The sequence below is a fragment of the Oryzias melastigma genome, linkage group LG14 (assembly GCF_002922805.2).
Source record: "Oryzias melastigma strain HK-1 linkage group LG14, ASM292280v2, whole genome shotgun sequence".
Taxonomy (NCBI): domain Eukaryota; kingdom Metazoa; phylum Chordata; class Actinopteri; order Beloniformes; family Adrianichthyidae; genus Oryzias; species Oryzias melastigma.
The window spans coordinates 9958194-9970980 of record NC_050525.1 but is presented as its reverse complement, the minus strand read 5'-3'; positions in this window follow the sequence as shown (position 1 = coordinate 9970980).

Below are 12787 nucleotides of genomic sequence, written 5' to 3'. Positions count from 1 at the left end.
TTCAGCAATTTTCTAATAAAGCTGCAAAAAGCATGTTTTTTTTTTTTTTTGCCTCTGGTGTCTTGATGTTGTCATTTTTATAGTGTCAGCATGTTAGACATAAATACACTAAATAATTTAAAGATGTCTGATGATGCCAACGCACCTTCTGCTTACCATTGTTGTCACAGTTCAAATGAGATTTCCCGTAGATTTCTGGCAGAGCTTCAAGATCTTGTTTATTATCGGAATTAGCATTTCTAGCTTGCTACCATATTGATTTTTTTTCTTTGCACTTTTTATGAATTTATTTAAATCAAGCAGACCATCTAACTTCAGCACATAAATAAAACAAATATAATTTCCAAATGGGATCATTGAGGTAAATGTGGAATTTCTTATCTTTAACTTAAGTTGTGTTCATTTGTAAAATAAAATATTGGCTCATACAAGCCTCTTTTCTGTTTTTAATTCAGTTCATATTTTGAAAAGATCTGTGCAGACAATGAGGAATTTTTCAAGAATAGAAGTTCACCTAAATACTTGTAACATGATGTAACCTTGCTTGAATAGTTCATCTCTACTCTCCAAGCTGCTTGCTAATTGTTAATTGGCTCCTCCCAGTCTTGTACAAGTGTACAATCTTGTCCATGGTGTCTTCATACAGCTTTTCAGTCATGGTCTTGATCATGGTCATGGTGTCTGTCTTGGTCATGGCCTCTTTCACTGTCTTGATCATGGTCGTGGTTTCTGTCATGGTCTCTGTCTTAGTTGTGATCTTGGTCTTGATCATGGTTGTGGTCTTTGTCACGGTCGTGGTCATAGTCATGGTCTTGATCATGGTCATGGTGTCTGTCTTGGTCATGGTCTCGGCCATGGTCTTGGTATCGGTCATGGTCTTGATCATGGTCGTGATCTCTGTCTTGGTCTTGGTCATGGTCTCGGTCTCGGTTGTGGTCATTGTTGTGGTCTCAGTCGTGGTCATAGTCCTGGTCTCTGTCATGGTCTTGGTCGTGGTCATTGTTGTGGTCACAGTCGTGGTCATAGTCCCGGTCTCTGTCATGGTCATGGTCTCGGCCGTGGTCTTGGTCCTTGTATCAGTCATGGACTTGAAACCCCATGGGCTCTGTCATGGTCATGGTCAGAGTCCTGGTCTCTGTCATGGTCCCATTCATGGTCATGGTCCTGGTCATGGTCTCGGTCTTCCAGTCTGATTGTTTAAAGGTGTAGACAGGTGTACTTTATACAGATAATTAGCTCAAACAAGTGACACTAATGCAAGTAACGCATGGAGGACAGTAGAGCCTCTTAACCTCCTTAGACCAGAGCTATTATTTGAGCTGACCCTCAAATAACCCTAAGTAGAATCAACTTTTGTGGTAATTTAGCCAAAAATGTCATGTCCCCACTAGTGGATGGCAGGTCCAAAGAGGTTAAACAAGAAGTAACAGGTATTTAAGGACAAAATTCCTACCTACATACCTCTTAGCGTTCTTTTTTTTTTCTTTTCTTTTTTCTTTTTTTTACATGGGATTGCATAATCGGTGACTGCTAAATACTCTTTATCTCTACTGTGTGTGTGTTTCTATCCTTCCATCTATCTTCTAAACCCACTGAATCCCTTTTGGTGTCACAGGGCTGCCAGAGCCAATCCCGGCTATACTGTCAGGAAAGGCAGGATACACCCTTGGTAGGTTGCTAGTCTATTGCAGGGCTTGATTGTATTTCCAAAAAAATAAGGTGCTTTAAATGTAGGACAGTGGATCTGGTTGTCATGGAGTAACAGTGCATCATCATAGAGTTTTCTGTTCAACAACAAACATTTTTACCCGTCCCTTTCTTCCCATGCTTTTGTAAAATTGCCTATTTTATCCCTTTTGTGTCTTCCTTTCACAAACCTTTCCCAATCCATCTTTATTCATTTAATTTTACCAACTGCTGCTGTCTCTGCCTCCTTTAAACTTGGTGGCATCAGTCTCAGATTTTTTTTCTCCTGTAATTGTTCGTGACAAACAACCCACTGGCCCTCCTAACTGCTTATTGACTTGTCTCTGCAAAGTGCCCCTGCTTCTCGTACTGCAGTACCACTGTAGCTATTACAGACACATGTGAGGCTGCGGCTTTCCCACATCCTTACTCAGATACCACAAAAAAGAAAAAGTTAAATCCATTGACCAATTTTTTTGATTTTTGGAGAGCTGCAGGTGGTGCCCACAGCCGCACATACAGCTTCTTAACAAGAGATGTTGAGCTTCCCAGCCTATAGCATCTTTTTTTTCTTCTGCTCTATTGGATAATGTTTCCTCTCACTTTCTCTTATATTATACGTCCCTCTGGCAAAAGGGGATGAAAAAGGTCCATTAAAAAGGTGAGGAAAATGCATGTGTAGTCTTGTACAGAATGTAATCCGCTGTGGCCACCCATGACAGATTAGTCCGGCCACATAAAGGCTGTTATTGATATGCTTATTAATGATTCATAAAAGCTGTAAATTGTTGAGATTAAAGAAACCAGGTCCTTTTGAAATATAAAAAATGTTAAGATTCTACATCGAACATGGAATAACATGTTTTTTTTAGTTATAACACTTATGTAAGCAGGTCAAATCTGGTTCTTGTTTTAGCATCCCAACATTGAAACTAAAATAAAAATGTATTGCTCTTCTGTTTATAATATGTTACATATTGTTCATAATTTAAAAATTTCACTGTACAATTTTACATTTTATCAATGTGAAAGGGAAAATAACACATGACAGTTATTTTATTCATAAGTACAAATTATTGCGTTTTGGATCACAGAAACAAATACATCTTTTTGTTTCATTTGGCCTTTAAGGTTCACAAAGTAGCCACAGGTTGTTACCACAGGTTTACAACAACTAATTATGTAATTTAGCCAATCACAATCAGGAAATCAAAGTTCTGGGGCACATTTTTTATTGATTTTATGATAGGGGCCGGTGGGCCAGTGGGAATTCAACCTAGGGCCACACTTTGGACATACCTAATAGAAGAGCTCCTACTTGTACTCTTTTTTTATTCATTTTTTGAAAAAAAAAATGTAAAGAGTGTATACTCTTTTATAAATATATTAGGGCTGGGAATTGATGAAACAAATGGGGAACCAGAGCACCTTGATGGAAAGTCGGCTACAGGAACAAGAAGGAAATGGACTAAATGTGAGAACAAGGATCTGTTGGAATGCTAGTGTTCAATTAATTCTACTCAAAGAGGATGGATGCAGAGAATATGGAGTGAATAGATGCTTTGAAACCAATCAAGGCTAACTGCCAAACAACTAGTAGCTTAATGTTCTAACGTTCACGAACAGCAACTGCTGTCATTGAGGAGGTTCAACACAAATATAGAGCCACAACACCAGGTCAGAGAGGAGGCTATACCATACTCCCACCCACAACTTGGGAACACACCCCCAATAAATACTGGTACGCTGAGCGAGGCAGCAACTGACCTGAAAGACAAGATCATGTCTAAAATTAACACCAGATAACCCCAGCACCGATGACAACGGTAAAATGAAGTACCACCTGAAAGTCTCCTGGAAACTGTGAATGAAGCATTGAGGGAAATTCCTACCACAACAATCACAGAAACCAATGAACTGGTTTACACTACAGCAGCAGTGATCCTTGAAATGCTTGCCTATTAGAGCAAACATGGGAGAAAACAATGCCCACCATGGAAGCAACGGTTGGAGGCTAAAATCAAGGCAGCTCGGAGGGAAGTGAGTCAGTTGACAGAAGCCCAAAGAGGTACAATGAAAAAGCAAGTGCCTAAAAGATACAGCTAGATGCCCATACCTGAAGCACTGGAATCTGCCAAACAAAGGCTCCTGGCCTAAAGAGGTACACAAGAACAATGAAGCCAGACGGATAAACAGGCTGTTCACATATTAACCTCCGAAAGTGTACACTCAGTGGCCAGGGTCAAAGAAGCAGAGCAGACCCAACAAGGCTGGAAAGTCAGTACCGAAAAAGTAAATGAGAGAAAGAGACAGCACATAACAGCAATGCCCAGTGGCTGGCCTCTCTGAGGAAAGAACTGGACAGCACCGAGCCCTGACCAAGTGATGGTAACATCAAGAAGAAGGAACTTGAGAAACTGGAGAAATACTAGGGACTCAGAGAGGAACTGGAGAAAGCTTGGAAGGTGAAAGTGACAGTAGTGCCTGTGGTAATTGGAGCACTTGGGGCTGTAACCTCCAAACTGGAGGAGTGGGTACAACAGATTCCTGGTAAGACCTCAGACATCTCAGTCCAGAAAAGCGCAGTGCTAGAAACAGCTGAGATACTGGGAAGGAATCTCAAGCTCCCAGGCCTCTGGTAGAGGACCCGAGCTAAGAGGAGAAAACACCCGCAGAGGGTAAGAGGGGCTTATACATATACATATATAGGGAAGCTTGACAAACTTTTTCAAGTTGTACTTAAAAATACAGGAAAACTTTTTTATAGGGGCCACACTTTGGACATGCCTGATATAAGAGGTCTTTCTATGCAATCTTTTTATTTATTTTTAAAAATTATTAGATCTAAAAAAAATATATTAAAGATTACTTCTTTAAAGTGCAAAGTTTTAAATAAATAAAAAGAAAACTTACAGAAAATTCTAACTTATACTTCACAGAAAAAAAGCATTTGGTTGTCAAAAATGTCCTAAACTTTTGTTGAAGGAGTAAATATTTTAGCTATTAACAGGGTTTCCACACTTTGGACACGCTGTTGAGGGTGTACATACTTTAAGAAAACAATGGTTTTGTTGTGATATTAATATATTATGTTTCACCTACAAGTCTTAAACACATAGCACTTTAATTAGCAGCAAGAAAAAAAATCTATTGTTTAAACATCAGAAAACATGTCATCCAAATGCAAACTGCATCTACTCCACTGGAGCTGCAGATGTAGCTTATTAGATAACGGCAAAAATGTCATGTTTATCAGGTTTAGCTATGCAAATGGAAGAATTAAATGAATCCTTTAAGACTAGAGAGAGTTAGTGAGCAAATTCTCCCTGGCAGTTAGATACCTTGTGTAGTTGGGAAACAAAATTTGCAGCTGATTGAAATCCAGTACTGATTGCTACTGGCCCACGTGCCTTTCAGTGTGTGTGTGTGTGTGTGGGTGGTTTACATTAAGCTAAGTGAATATTTGGTAGCACAGTCAGCCCAGACCGTATTTGGACAATGAAATACTGTTTGAGTTTCCGGCTCTATTCTCTTTCTAATTTAAATGTTCAAATAGATGATGCTAAAGAGGTTAGTTGGCTTTCTATGTTCATAGTCAAATTAATATTCAATGAAGCGCTGGTTCTTTTCCTTTTATTTTACTGTTAGAGTCATTATGAGCCTGCGGTGCCCGGAGACACAAGTGGCTCTCCATGAACAAGGGGCTTGTTGTGTACTGAGGACAGCAGCACTGAAACACCATTCACCTGTTCACTCGTCTCCTCTCTGCCCTGCCAAGCTACAAAACAACCAGCTGGTCCAGCTGGTGGCAATCTTCAATTACAACACCTGAACCGCATTAACTTGTCAGCCCCGACCCTGAAAACCAGCAGGTGTGAGGGGGAGAATTGCAGAGGCTCACTGAGAAATGTGGATTGAAATTGATTAATTTCAAAGTACGCCGGGGTTGCATTCATTAATTTTCAATGATGCAGATTTTTGCTCACTGTACGCTTCAGATGAAGATGAGTGGTTAAAAAAAAGAGCTCTTCTGAAGATAAAAAAAAGTGAAATAAAAAACAAGAAAGTGGAGCCTTCCAGCTGGGACTGATGTATGTGCCAAACACACTCTTAATAATGATGTTTTAATGTGCCAATAAAGTCATAATCCATTATATTTGGAGCCTTCGGTGCAATAATAACACTCATTTAGATGTAATATTAACCCCCTCAATGCAGTTGATGTTTCCTGCCACTGATTCTGTATTTTATCTTTCTGAGATGCGGGAAGTATCTAAAATTGATGTAAAAAGAAGTGTGTTTTATTAATAGCACTTTAGAGTCGATTTCTAAATCTCGTAGGAGTACAATTTAGGCTTCTGGACCTTTTATTCCTAATCTGTAATGTGGACAGTCATTATTTGCAACAGAAACACTGTTGAAACAGCAGGTCCATCAGTCAGTCAGACTAACTAGAATTTGTTTGTGAGACGCTACAAGTTAGCCACACTCGCCTATTTACAATACCTTTAACTCCCAGCAAGTAAATAAACACTCATATTGCTAAAATAAATATCACTGTGATTATGCTAACTCCCAATCTTGCTAGTAACGTAAAAAATAAAATCTGATACTGATGTTTTTGGCACATTAATGTGTTCACAATACATGTAACTTCAATTACATTTAAATAAAAAAACAAAGTCAAACCGCTAAAACAAACATTATGGTGACTACACTAAACTTACAACTTTGTTATTGCTAATTTAAAAAAAAAACACAGTCCAACACTGGAACCTGTTAGCTGTGTTAGCTTATTAACAATATCTACACCTCCCAACCTTCTTTGAAAAACATAAACAACCATAAGCGTAGTCACTGCTATACTAGCTTCAGACCTTGTTAGTAACGCGTCAAAAAAACACACCGCCACACGTTAGCCATGTTAGAGTATTCACAATATGCTAACTCTCAACCTTGTTTGCAACATGTAAAATGAGAGGCTAACACCACTAAAACAAATGTTACTCTGACTATGCTAACTCCCAACCTTCGTAGTAACGTGTGATAAACACAGTAATACACTGCTGCACGTTAGCCACATTAGCATTTTTACAATAACTCCCAACCATATGCAGAAGACATAAAAAAACAGACTGATAGCACTAAAAGGAGTATTACTGTGACCATGCTAACTCTTAACCCTTGCAGTAACACATAAAAAAGACAGTCAGACACCGCTACACATTAGCGACATTAGCATTTTTACAATAACACCCAAACTTGTTAGCAACTCATAAAAACAGACATTTTGACAGTGTCATAACTCTCAAAATTCCTTTGACATTGGTAAACGCATATAACGATTCATATATAAGGCACTCTGGATTATTAGTCACACCGTTTTTTTTGTTTTATTTTATTTTTTTATTCAGCGCAATCATTGTAAAAAATAATCTCTGAAATTGTGATTGGGGAAAAAAAAAGAAACGAAAATTCTGCCTTCCTTTGATTGCACAGTAGGATTCTTAACCTACAGTCTGACAATTTATTACAGTCATAATAGAATTATATAGTCCTTTATTGCTTTGTTTCCAGTCCTTAAACCTCATGATTTGTGTTTAGATTTTCCCTTTAAAGAGCAATTCCCAAAGAGGAACCAAAATTCGTTTTCAGCTCGGTATTTTATGGCCACAAGACAATTCCTTTTTAGAAACTAAGCCTCCATCATCATTTAGATTTAAAAAAGAAAAAAAAGGTGTTCAATGAGCATTGCGTTGGCCTTTAATTTTCTATACTCACTGAATGTCACAGATAACTATGACACTATGGCTTCTTTACGTAGCTTTCATTAGTAGAGATGTTTGTGCTGTTCAATTTATGCTTATCAGTGGCTATTGACGGTTAAATTCATTAGCAACCAAAATGAAAATTATGTGTTAAAAAGTGATAAGTATGTTTTAAATCATCCTTAAAAGTGCAGCTTAATTGTTGTGTTACATTCACTAGCAGAACGTTCCTACATTCACTTTCTCTCACTGATAAGACATTTGCCCACATGTTGGCCTTGTGCTTTTGCTGTCGGTTCTGTTGTTTCCCGTCTGACCTTTTCTGGAACTCTTACACACACACACACACACAAGTATTGAGATTTTGTCAATCTTTTGTGCCCATACGTTAACGCTCGCTTGCTCATGAATGTTGTTTATACAGATGAAGGTTTCTTTTGGTTGTAAGAGCTCTTTAATTGCGTAATTTTGCCTTTCCTTCACAGGAACACCTCTGTCTGTGCCTCAGTGAGCAGTCGGGGGGAGAGCATGCAGGTGACCCCGCCACCAGCCAGAGTGTCAGCATGATTGGCACAGTAAAATATCACAAAATGGCACATGTGTGACTCACGCTATCTTGCCTAAAAACACACGAGCGGGCTGCAGATATCTGAGAATTCAACCGGAAATGGAAGTGTGAGGCTGCTGACAGAGCAGACTATTACCTTGTTGGTACTTTTGAAATTGTATATTTGCACAAATTCTATCAGTACAAACAATGCATTTCATTTTCTACGGTAAATAAACAAAATTTGTTTTGTTGGATTTTTTTTTTTTTAGCTTTACACATGTCATCCAACAAACAAATACAATTTACCAGCAATAGGTGAAGGGTTGTAACGACTGCACTGCACACATTCAACACTGGGGAGTCCATTAGGTTATCTTAATCATTCCTAAAGCAATCAACTGAGAAGCAACAAGCAGAAAATCAAAATACATCATAGATTAAAAAAAAAAAAAGAAACGTACTGGGAAGAAAATCGTGACCACTGTTTATATTTCAATTATGCCTTTACAAATGCATGTTTTAGTCAAAATACTATTTTTTTTCCTAAGTTGTATGAATTTTCAATTGCTAAACACTGAGCTGACATACTATATTGTCACCAGTGTTACTCCGGGCTCACATGCTAACGTTACAGCTTAATGTGAGCACCACAGTTTTTATGTAACTTTAAAAGTGCAAGAGGAAATCCCACTCCAAACGATCATGTTCAACCTCTGCGGACTGTTCTCTGCGGGGGGGGGTTACTGTACTTCCTATGTAAATGGCGGGTTCTCTCGTAAACCTGTGGTTGGAGACTTCCAGTAGCCAATATGAACCATCTGCTGTAGCTAGACCGCTCTCTCATTGCACCTGAGCTGTAACGCTAGCCGTGTGAGTCGGGGTTAGGAATTCAGTGTGTGTGCATGGATGAATGGGATGATAAAGCACTTTGAGCCTTCAAGGAAGGTAGAGAATTACATAAATATGCACCGTTTACCTTATTCTGGATTATGGTGCAAGTGAAAAAAAGCAATTACATGGGTCACAGCAATGTTAGCTTTTGTTTTGACTGTTTTTAATTTTGGGTGCAATAATCAAGCTCATGCTGTTCTAGGACTGGGCGGCCCTTGGAATGGATCCCCTGGTCTCATATTTCCAGTATATCTTTCTCCGAACACCACCAAAGTCACGAACAAATCCATTCATCCATTTTCTAAACCGTTTTGTCCCTTTTGGGGTCGCAGTGTTGCTGGAGCCTATCCCAGGTACTGTTGGGTTAAGGCAGGGTACGCACTGGAAAAGTCGCTAGTCTGTCTCAGGGCTACACAATTACACACAGGATACACACCTAAGAACAATTTAGAGTCACCAACACTTGAAGCATGTTTTTGGAATGGGAGAGGAAGCTGAAATGTCCAGAGTAAACCCTTGCTTGGACAAGGAGAACATGCCAACTTCACACAGAAAGGTCCCAGCTGGGATTTGAACCAGCGCCTTCTTGCTGTCAAGAAAGAGCGCTAACTAAGGTGCCATCATCCTGCCTGCCAAGAACAACAATTTTCTCCAAATCCACAAATCAGATGTGAATTGGATGGGCATACTCCATGAACCCTCAAGCACTATGTATCCAATGTAGATTTAATCCATTGTTTCAGGACTGGGAAGAAAAGTACACCATTCCTCCTGAACCAGAGATCTGACTATCAGCCATATTCTTATCTTCTCTACCCTGGAGTGGACTTTCTCATAGAGGGTGAGTAAAGTGATCCTCCTTCAGCAGATGAAAATCCAGAAGTTCCCCTTCTTGAAAACCGGGTCCAGAGGTACTGTCCGCTAAAACCATTTTACAAAGGCACTACACAAACTAAGGCACTTACAAAGGTGCCTTAAACCCCTCCACAATATCCAGAAACTACAAGGTGTTAAGGCCAAACCTTATCTACCTGGATACCCTTCCACCAAGGAGCATATTGAACATCTCTGTTACGTCTGCCTGATGGATTGGGCCACTCTCACTGGGATTCAGGAGATCTTCAAGTCTAATAGCAATGTTGTGCAAATATTGAGCTCCTGCCCAAAGTTGAGAAGTTAAAGAATCTTGAACTCTAAAAATAAGGAAAAGAATTTGATGTAGGTAGAAGTTTATGTGCCGACCCTCACCTATGCTCACAAGCTTTGGGACATTGCAGAAAGGATAAGAGCCCAAAGAGAAATGACTGAAATGAGTTCCACCAGAATAGTGGCCAACTGCTCCCTTACAGATAGGGTGAGGAGGCTACATGGTAGAGATTTAGCAAGTAGGGTGCCTGCTCCTCCATTTAAAGAGAGGCCAGTTAAAGTAGGATCGGGGATCATTTTTGGACACCCTCTGGTAGGTCCTCCAGGGAGGTATTTTGGGCAAGTCCCAGAAGAAGAAGACCTAGGATACGCTGGAGGGATGGTGACTCTTTGCCGGCCTTGGAGCACCCTAGGGACCACCCCTGGCAGAACTGGGGACGTTTCTGTGGAGAAGGAAGTCTAAGAAGTTTGCCCTCTCTCTGTGGGTGGAGAGCTCCTGCCTCAGGTAGAGGGGTTTAAATATCTTTGGGTCTTGTTCACGAGTGAGGGAAGATCAGAGCGTGAGACTGACAGGCGGATTGGAGCGGTGTCCACCGTTCTGCGGTTGTTGCACCAGTTCGTTGTGGTGAAGAGGGAGCTGAGCCAGAAAGCAAAGCTCTCAATTAACAGGTCGATCTTCGTTCCAGTACTCACCTATGGTCATGAGCTCTGGGTCATGACCAAAGAACAAGATCCCGACTACAAGCGGCTGAAATGAGCTTCCTCTGTAGGGTAACTGCCCCCCCAAAAAAAAAGATAGAATGAGAGGCTCTGTCACCCGGAGAAAGATCGTAGAGCTGCTTCTCCTCCATATCAAGGGGAGCCAGTTAAGGTGCCTCAGGCATCTGCTCTGGATGCCTCCCTGGAGAGGTGCTCCTGCAATGTTCCACCGGGCGGAGGCCCCGGGTAACACCCAGAACACTCCAAGGTTCCCCTAGAGGAGCGGAGGAAGTGGCCATGGAGAAGGAAGTCTGGGTATCTTTACTCAGACTGCTACCCCCGAGACCTAGTCCCGGATGAGCAGAAACAGATGGATGGATGGATGGGTGGAAGACTAAGAATCTCTCCTTAGACTGATGTCCCTATGGCCTTGAAGAAGATGAACGGATGGTATTTTTTTTTTTCTGGAAAACTTTATGATCCAAGTCCATCTACTAATTTACACTGTTTTACTATGTAATTGGTAATTATGCATCTAAATCAACAACAAAAAGAGAAAACAAAATGAGGCGTAAAACCACAAGGCTTCACACTGTGTTCTTAATGTTAAATGTGTTTATAAATGTATAGGAAAGAGTCAGAAAATCTGGTAGTGAAGGATCCAAATGTAGTTGATGCACTGTTGATGCACTGATGCACTGTTGTGTTAACCTTGTGCTGTCTAATGGGGTCCAGATGACCCAAGCTTTACATTGACGTGCTATCCCTCCCATGACAAATGTGGACAGGATTTCATGTCTGTCATGGACATTAGTGAAAATAAAAAAATCATTGGAAAGAAAAAAGTTCAGAAGACTGTCTTTTGGGTTCCAGATGACCCCACTCCCAATGTCTACACACCTAGGATAGCACAACAGTTACAATAAACTGGAAAAAATGAAACAGAGTACAAAAAAATAAATAGAAGACCTGACAAAGTCTAATTTCAAACTATTCTCTTTTAAATCGGCTAGGGGTTAATTATTTATCCAGTGGAAAACAACTTTTGATGGTTGACAAATGAACCTGTTTTGACTGAGGAAAAACAAAACCGAACAGAACATAACATAGCATGAACGGGAAACAGAACAAAGTCACCAACACTCCTCTGTTTAATTTAGCTAAAGAAGAGTCACTTTTATTCAAATGAGTTTTCATGCTGCAGAATTCAGCATAAAATGCAGCAAATCTCACGTCTCTTCAAACTGTGGCATCTGAAATCTGACAGTTTTCCAGGTTAATAACCTGACTCATGATACCATTTTATTTAAGATCAAAACATCAATGTGCATGTAAACATAATGACTCCAGGCAGCTTCTTGAATAGATTAGGCTCCGGATGACTAATGAATGGCTTTTTGGTGGGTTGTTCATGTTTTTCCACCGGTGTGCCAGTCAAGAAGAAATGGGGGAAACAAAGCCGAGCCTGAGTGTACGTACATGCGGTGTATTCTGAAGATGAAATAGGGCACTTGTGCCGAACACACACAGCTGTCTGTCTTAGCTGCACCAGACAGCTTCCATCCTCACACTTGCATTTTGTTCCCCTTCATTAGTGAGTAAAAAGGGAAGCGGGCCCAGCCTTCAGAGCTAGGTTTAATTCATAAATCAGTGATAAAACACATTTTGAGGAAATTAAAGTTTAAAAGGAGGTGAGAAGGTCAAAGAGGTGAAGAGAAAGTGAATAAAAGACAGCAAAGGAGGACAAAGGAGCACGGAAAATCTGGTGACTGACGGCAAAGAAATGATGAGCAGAGCAATCAAATGGTTTCAGATTAAACTATTCTAAAAGTTTTAAGGACTATGTTTTGTGACTCATTAATTATAATAATGTATCTTAAATCTGCTGAACACAAAAATGTCATATTTAAGATAATTGTTACCAAACTTTTTACCTAAGAAATACATTTTTTGATGAAAGGAACACACAACTTTCTCTTGATTTGCAATAAGAAATTTGCCCTAATGGAAACACAACAATTTTGGCAAAAATTGTATTTATCAAAAA